This window comes from Lycium barbarum, unplaced genomic scaffold (assembly GCF_019175385.1).
Source record: "Lycium barbarum isolate Lr01 unplaced genomic scaffold, ASM1917538v2 unchr_scaffold_76, whole genome shotgun sequence".
In the NCBI taxonomy this organism is placed as follows: domain Eukaryota; kingdom Viridiplantae; phylum Streptophyta; class Magnoliopsida; order Solanales; family Solanaceae; genus Lycium; species Lycium barbarum.
Window position 1 is genome coordinate 1 of NW_026843528.1, and position 8987 is coordinate 8987.

The following is an 8987-nucleotide window of genomic DNA, read 5'->3' on the forward strand; positions in this document are numbered from 1 at the left end:
GATTAAACTTAGCCTTGTTGCTCAAAATCCCCGAAAAAGACACCGTCTTTACCATTAGCTTAGATGATCCCAATCGTGTTTTTGTCCGGGCAAGGCAAGTCGTGGCATTGTTGCACCATCCTCCTCCCTGAAAATTCCAAAATCATAGGTTGAATTCAATTGTAAACTGATTTAGGCGTTCTATCATTTTATAATTGTCAAGGAATTCACTCAAAATGTGTTCAAATTCTTGTAAGTTATAGTCCTCCAGCAACCAATTTTGTGATATTATTTCGCTCAGGAACCAAATAATCCAACTTTAACTGCTTTTTCCATCGGTCATTTTGCTTGTTAATCAAAGGAAAAGCTCAATCAAGCTTTTTTTCTTTCTCTCTTTTGATAATGGTGATATCCAAGCCAGCTTGCACGCACCTCGATTATCTTATTTCAAGAATTTGAAAGGAAGAACTAATATTTAGATTGAAATAAGATTATGAACCGCAGAAATTAGAAATCTAAGTTTTAGCCCTTCAAAAACATCCGATAAAATTGGAACAATATAGAGAAGATTAAAACGGTCCCTGACAAAGATGACACAAACAAATCGAGAATGATCCAAATTTACTCAAAAAAAAAAAAAGACGTATATAAATAGTATATATATGCTGTGAAGCAAATTAATAGTGCATTAAGAGACAAACCTCAAGTTGGATAAACCAATTGTTAACTCCTGCTCCAAATCCTTTATCAAAATGGTATGCTGGCGGACTCCCATCCAAACATACTGCAAACACAACATTGACATACAATAATCAACATATTTTTACATTCTTGAATTCTTTTCTTAAAGTCAGTGGTGGATTCAGGATTTAAACATCGTCAATTCTAAGTTGAAACTATAAGTTCTAAAATATATATTTAACTCCATCAATACTTGTTTTTTCACATAAATCTACATAAATTTCGAATGAGACACAACTTTTACATTGGATCCAGGGGGCTTAGGAGTTCGGTTGCACTTTGGCTTGTGTTCAATAATCCACTTAATATGTACAAACAATTCATTTAGAACACAATAAGCTGTTTGGTTCCAAAACTCATAAATTTAAAATTTTAGCTCCGACTCTGATTGGATCCAGGGGTGGAGAGAGAGTATTAATTACGGGTCGGACAAATCAAGTAACTTTTGTTTAGACCATATATTTGTTTTAGGAAATCCATTGAATATGGAAAAATTATTAATTGTGAACCACTAACTATGACAACGTTGAGTACGGTGGTAATATCAGAATACATAAATTCTAAATTCTAGCTCCGTCTCTGATCGGATCTGCCGCCACTCAGAGTTATGGTAAAAAAAAAAAAAAAGATAATCACTTTGATTCACATAAATTCTTACCAGCTCCTTTTGCTACTGCACTCTGTAGATAAGTAATATCAACTGGGTGTCCTTCAGTAATAATCAATATAACCAAAGTTATTATTGCACGTAGCCATAGTTGCATTGCCCCTTTTACCATTCTGCATATTAATTATGTGAAAAAATACAATCAATATAACTAACCAAAAACAAAAACAAAAAAGAGTGCAGAAAGATGCTAAAAATTGAAACAACAAAGTGAAACCAAGAAAAGAAAACATCTCATTTTTAGAAAGATCCATAACTTCACTTGAAATGTTTCCTATATTTCCAATGCAAGTAATAAATTTATGTTTACAAGATTTCATGCCTCAACAATTAATGCTAGATTTCATTCCTCAACAATTAATGCTACCTTTTTTTTCCCACTAAAACATATGATAAAGAAAATGCAAAAAATAATCCAACAAAAAATTACTAAATACAGAATTGATATATCACTTCAATATAGTACCTGGAATAGCAAAGATTTTGAAGAAAAAAATGTCAAAATTTGATTATTTCGGTTGAATTTTGCAGTATAAATCCAGCTGTGTATTTTGTGTTTGGAGCTAAAACAGGGGTCTAAAAAGCAAATGCTAGTTGAGACTCGAGAGCAGAAGCATATATTTATACTGAAAAGCAAAAAAGAAAAAAAAAACAGTGACGTTGTCAATTTTTTATAGTACCATTGATGTAATTTAATGTGTTATAGTATTAATTTACTGTACTTTCAACTGATTTTGTAACATTTAGAGTTACAGAAGTTGTCTATTCTTGAAGAATTCTTATAAAGATTCTGAAAAACTTATCCAATAATATTGCCTGTTTAGTACTTTTCAAAAAGTATATTTTGAAAGCTTCTTTAAAATTTTCTTTTACTAGTATTAGATCTTACAACATCAATTACTTAGCTGTTAAGAGATGATAACACGTTTTATTTTCATGATTATAAATTTCAAATTTTAAGATTTATCAGTGGAAATTCTTTGAGTAATTTAACACTAAGGAAACTGGGGCGGATCTAGGTGTTCATGGGAAATCCAGTGACTTTTATACAGATCCTGTATATTCAAATATCAAGGGCTCGTTTAGTTAGAAAACAAGTTATCCCGGGATTAGTCTAGTTATTCTTATTCCACCCTCAATGTGGGATAAAAATAACACTTAATCCCGGATAACTAATCCCGTAATTTTATTCCAACTAAACGTGGGATAAAGCGGCACTAAATTTTTATCCCAGAACTATTTTTGTTTATCCACCATACCAAACGACCCCTAAGATATCAACTAAACATTTATAAATATTTCATTATGAATCCATTTATTATTGTATATTAACTTGAGATTGACATGAAAACTCATAAACTTTAATTATTTAATTTGACTCTGACTGAAAAAATTATTTATACTGATGATGTATAAAACTTCATATGTGAATAGTAATTTAAAAAGAATCATTGAATATATAAAATCTATTCTCTTTTTTTATGTAGAAACAAAAATCTTAACTTTAATACTCCATCTGTTTCAATTTATGTGAACCTATTCCTTTTTAGTTCATGCCAAAATGAATGGTCTATTCCTAATTTGGAAACAAATTCACTTTATGAAATGATTTACAACCACACAAATATTCAATACTTATTTTGAACCACAAATTTCAAAAGTCTTCACTTTTTTTTAAATGACGTGAGCAGTCAAATGAGTTTACATAAATTGAAACGGAGGTAGTAATAACGTCGATGAGATGTCACAAAAACTCACTTATCAAAAGAAAAGATACATCTTAGCATGAGTTTATTCATTTATGTATTGCAGAACAAAAATCTTTCCAAAAGTTTTTTATTTTATTTATTATTATTATTATTATTATTTATTGTTTTATTTTTTTTTTGTTATCCAAAGCATCCAATTTCTCTATGGAGAAGAAACCAACCTTAAACTGTTCTTTTTTAATCTTTTCCGAGAAGAATAAAGTGCTTTTGGTAGTAGGACTTGTCAATATCAGAATAAAGAAAGAAAATTAAATTATTAAAAAAAGACAGCTGCCAACTCACATTTCCTTAAGACATTTTCTTTAAGGTGATTTGTGTACTTTTGTTAAAGTAAAAGGTTACGTGGACCCATATATTATCAACATACGCGTGAACTAATTTCCGGTTCAGAATTAGTGTCGTCAAATCAAATCATATCACATAAAGTTGAATTCGATGAAATTTAGGAATCGTTCAGTAGGAGGTACTAAAAAAAAAATGCAGAGCTTTGATATTACTAATTTCTTATTTGGTAAATATTTTGAGCCTATGTATTAATTATACATTCTAGTTGATATTATCCTATTTACAACTAAATCCATGCAAATTATGATATTAGCAATATTAATACAAATTAATACATGCATAAGTATGGTTAGAGATAAAATTGCCTTTTGAAGTCTCCCAGCTAAAGAATGTATAGGGTACTTTTATAAACAAATATGGAGTATATTTTTTAGAAATTACACAATACATGTTCTTTTTAATGCACCTTACCAAATAATTGATAAAAAATAATCTAAGCATAACTAATCCCAGCATATCTAATCCATATATTATTAATATAATACACCATATTCAGTACTATTCTTATACACCTTACCAATTTAACCCTTCAATTACTTCATTTTAATTTGGGAAAATTTCAATTATATACAATCCAACACAACATATTACATCCACGTAGTCATATTTGTAATTTGCATCCGCATAGTTTTTTTTTCTAGCAATACGTTTATACATACGACATACAACATTATACATTTACAATAGATAATGCATAGATCTTGTATAAAAATGTATAATAATGTATAAAAAGATAATTTCAGATGATATTAAAAATATGAATCATTTCTAGTAAATACTTTTTCCAAATAGACATAGAGCCTGTTTGGCTTAGCTTATAAGTTGCTGAAAAGTTGTTTTCAACTTTTTTGTTTGGCTTGCCAGCTTATAAGCCATTTTGTGCTTAAAATACGCCAAAAAAAATAAGTTGGCTCGTTTGGCTTAGCTTAAAAAACAGCTTATAAGTCAAAAAAATAAATTGGGCCCAATTTTTTTTTTTTGAGTTATAAGCTGCTTTTTTTAAGCTCATCCAAAAAGGCTCATGGTGTGTTATTTTCCCTTTGGCTGAAGTCATCGACAGACCCTGAACTTGTCGTGATTTTCCATTTAGATCCCTGAACTGAGACGATGACCATCTGAACCCTCTAACACAAGCTAAACTGTGCCATTTGAATACAGTCCAGATCAAGTGCGTAAGCTTCACTTGCTATGACATGAAAAAATAGACCAATAAAAATAAGCCATGTCAACAAAAAAAAAATTAATTTTAAGAAAAATCTATGTAAATAATTTTAAAAAAAATCTGAAAAACCCAACCCATCTTCTCCGATCTGAAAAAATAGCTCACTTCACCGCCGCCGCTGCACTTCAAAATCTATTTAAATAATTAAAAAAACGGTGCCATTTTTTGTCGGAAATTTATTTAAATAGTTTGGAGTGGAGAGGCGGCGGCAGCGGCGAAGTGGGCTAGGTTTTCGGATCGGAGAGAATGGGTTGGGTTTTTTAATTTTTTTAAATTTATTTAAATAGCTTTTAAAATAGATTTTTTCTTAAAATTAATTATTTAATGATTAAAAATTTAATCTCGCTCTTTTTAAAGCAGTATATTGCACGCATGGGTAAAGTTGGCATGATATATTCAAATGTCATAGTTTAATTTGTGTTAGAGGATTCAAATGGTGAACATCTTAATTGAAGGATCTAAATAGAAAATAGGACAAGTTCAGATGTCTGTGATGACTTCAGCCCTTTCCCTGTTAATTTCTTGCTGAAATGCACATGCACGACAAGGTAAGTCAGCTTTAAGTCTCTGGTTGGTGAGTGACAGCTTAATTCAACTTTGACTCTCAACTTGTATATATGCCTTAAAATAATCACCGGCATTCACGTGTTATTCTTCTTTTTTTTTTTTTTTAATTTATTTTGGTCAATAAACGATGATGTGTTAGTCTTTTCTGTCTCTCTACTTGGCACCTTGTACATGGAAAAAAGAAGGGAAAATGAACATTGATGCTTTCTCCGTTCACTTTTATTTTTTTACTATACTAAGCTTCCGTTTGGTCATAAATTTTGTAGTTAAAATTTAAATTTTGATTTTTGAAATTTGAAGTTGTCTTTAGACATGTATTTTACTTGAAAAATATTTGAAGTTTTGTGAGTGAAAATGAAATTTCTCTCAAAAATTGGTCTGACTCAGTTTTTGAAAACTTGAAAATACTTTGAGGATATATTTAAAATCTGATCAAATTTCATTGCCAAATAGATGTTTGAAGATAAATTTTCAAATCTTATCCAAAATCTATGGCCAAACGTTAGCTAAAAATAAATTTTCACTTTTACTTATCTACTATACTAAAAATAAATTTTTAGTTTTACTTGTCCACGTTAGCATATCAAGAGAAAAACAAACTTCTTTTTCTTATTTTACCTGTACATTAATTATTCATTTCCAAATTATTTTTCAAGTCTATTGAGATTACTCCCTCCGTTCATTTTTACTTATCCACTTTGGATTTTGCACACTCCTTAAGAAATACTCTCTCCATTCACTTTTATTTGTTCAGTATTCCAAAAATAAATTTTTACTTTTACTTGTCACTTTTAGCATATCAAGAGAAGATAATTTTTTTCTCCTATTTTACCCATAGTATTAATTACTCATTTCAAATTATTTTTTAAATCCATTAAAAATATGCAGCAATTAATATGGGTATCATGGTAAATTATGCACTTCATTTATTATTTCTTAAGAAATGTGCAAAGTTCATAATAGACAAGTAAAAGTGAACGGAGGGAGTAATAAATAAAGTGCATATTTTATCATGATATCCATATTAATTGGTGTATAATTGTATTAGATTTAGAAAATTATTTGAAATGAGTAATTAATGCTAAGGGTAAAATAGGAAAAATAAATTATATTTCTCTTAATATGACAAAGATATGTAAAAGTGAAAATCTATTTTTGCAATAATGGACAAGTAAATGTCAACGGAGAAAATACACACCAATTAATATGATTATTATGATAAGGGGCGTGCAAAGTAAAAAAATGACATGTAAAAGTGAACGGAAGAAAATATGAAAAAAGAATTCTAGTTAATCCAATATTTCTAAAATTCAAACATGGGTTCTGGTTTCGTATTTTAAAATTACACTCATTAATATGGGTCCATCCTTATCAGACAGATCGACTTCAATTGAGGGGGGAAGTGCACATATAACCGATAGTGGCACCTTATTTAATGCATAGCCGAATTTATAAAGTTTTATAAATTTTACGATTTCAAATTTCAGATATAATTGAAGTTTCAAAATTCATGTCTGGACTATAAATTTTGTTCTAAATTTGACATAGTGCTTGTACAAACGACTAAAGTTTAAATTGTCTAAGTCAAAATTCAGATATTTATATTTGAACTTTAGACATTTAACTCCAAAAATCCTCACCTAATAGCTAATCAAGCGCTTTATAACTGTAGAAAGTCAAAAACCAATAACCATTGATCAAGAAAAGTAAAGATTCACAGACAATAATAAATTATGATGCATTTTAAACAAAGTCTAATTAAATACTACTAGAAATGTACTGAATCAATCAACATTTATCCTCCAAGAGAAGGCTAAGAGCCTGTTTGGATGGGCTTAAAAAAAAAAAATTTATAGATAAGTTAAGCCAAACGGACCCAATTAATTTTTTAGGCTTATTTTAAGCACAAGATGGCTTTAAGCTGGTCAGCCAAACACTCAAAAAAACTGAAAACAACTTATAAGCAACTTATAAGTCAATCCAAATAGGCTCGAAAGCAACATAGAAGAAAAATACTCGAATAACAAAGAAAGGAAAAGTAAAAAGAATAGAGTAGGGGTGTTCGTGGTTCGATTTAGATTGGTTTTCTCTTTTAAAAAAATTAAATCAAATAAGTTGGTTTTTCAAAATATTAGAATCAAATCAAAATAAAGAATATGATTTTTCATTGGTTCTACCTTTTTTCGGTTTTGTGTAGGTCCTTTATGAAAATATGTGACATACACTTTCAAATACGTATTCCAACGACTGTATTCGATTATAGATCTACCAAGTCAGTACTTTATGAAAAAAAAAAGTCATTTATTAAGATTTCTTGATGATAATTGAACTAAATATTGATGAATAAGAACTCAACTAAATTCAAGTTATTGTTAACGTAAAATAAATTCTTGACTTATCAAGATAAAGACCTCAAATCAAATAATAATGAATAGACAAATTAAAAAACTGAATTACAAACCAAAAGGACAAAATTTTAATATTTACCATAGAAAAATTTAAAAAAATATTGTATGTATATGCGCACACAATATATTTTAAAAATAAATAGTTGTATAGAAGTTTGATAGTACCGGTGAACCAGATGGCCGCAGCGATGAAATCTGAAATAAAAGACTTGTAGTATCTCTCTAGATCTAATAAAAATGAAAGACCCCTTGATTTGATTCGGTTATTTTTTATTATTTATTTCTTTAAATTAAATTAAATTTTAAAATTAAAATCAAAATCAAATCAAACTAAAAAAATAATAATATTTTTTTTATTTCCGTTTGCTTCAATTTTTCAACCTTCACTAAACACCCTAAAATAGTGAAAGACATGTCCATCTCTCCATTTCCAATTTTCACTCCAACTGTGTTTTCCATTCATTGAATGTTGAACGCGTAAACCGATAAGATTCGGTCACTATAGCACATGCATTTGTCAAATCTTACACACACAAATTTCTGTACTTAGCAAACCTTTTTTCTTAAACAAACATTGTAATAAAATCATCTTAATTAGCTTCATTGTGTCGGTAGCTTCCTTTTTTAATAATTTAATTTCTTTCTTTATTCTGATATTGACAAGCCTTTGTGCAAAAAACAAAAAAGTACTGATTCTTCATATAGAAAGAGTTAAAAAAGTACAGCTTTAAGGTTGGATCTTTCTCTTCTCTTTCTTTCTCCATAGAGTAATTGGATGCTTTGGATAACACAGCAAGAAAACTTTTGAAAAGATTCTTATTCTTTCTACAATATAAATGAATAAAAGCATGTTTTAGTTGCATGTTTTTTTTAATAGTGAATTGAATATTTTCTTGAAATAATATTCGTCTATTTCATATATTGGTAGATCTAAAATATGAAGTTTATGAATTCCTACAATAATTTTAAAACTCATACTACAATATCAAGTGGGTTTACAGTTAAATATTTACAGATATTTAATAGATTTCTTAATATAGAAAAATTTAAAAAGTACAGCTTTAAGGTTGGATCTTTCTCTTCTACATGGAGTAATTGGATGCTTTGGATAACAAAACAAGAAAACTTTTGAAAAGATTCTTATTCTTTCTACAATATAAATGAATAAAGCATGTTTTTTTTTTCCTTTTATAGTGAATTGAATGTTTTCTTGAACTAATATTCGTCTATTTTCATATATAGGTAGATCTAAAATATGAAGTTTATGAATTTCTACAACAATCTTAAGT

The 8987-nt window shown here is 28.7% G+C and overlaps 1 non-coding gene across 1 annotated transcript; it reads left to right on the forward strand.

The window, feature by feature from the left end:
- Positions 1-498: 498 nt before the first annotated feature.
- LOC132625778 (U6 spliceosomal RNA) lies at positions 499-605 on the forward strand. The gene has a single exon (XR_009576990.1). It is a non-coding gene; the product is annotated as a U6 spliceosomal RNA (small nuclear RNA).
- Positions 606-8987: the final 8382 nt, after the last annotated feature.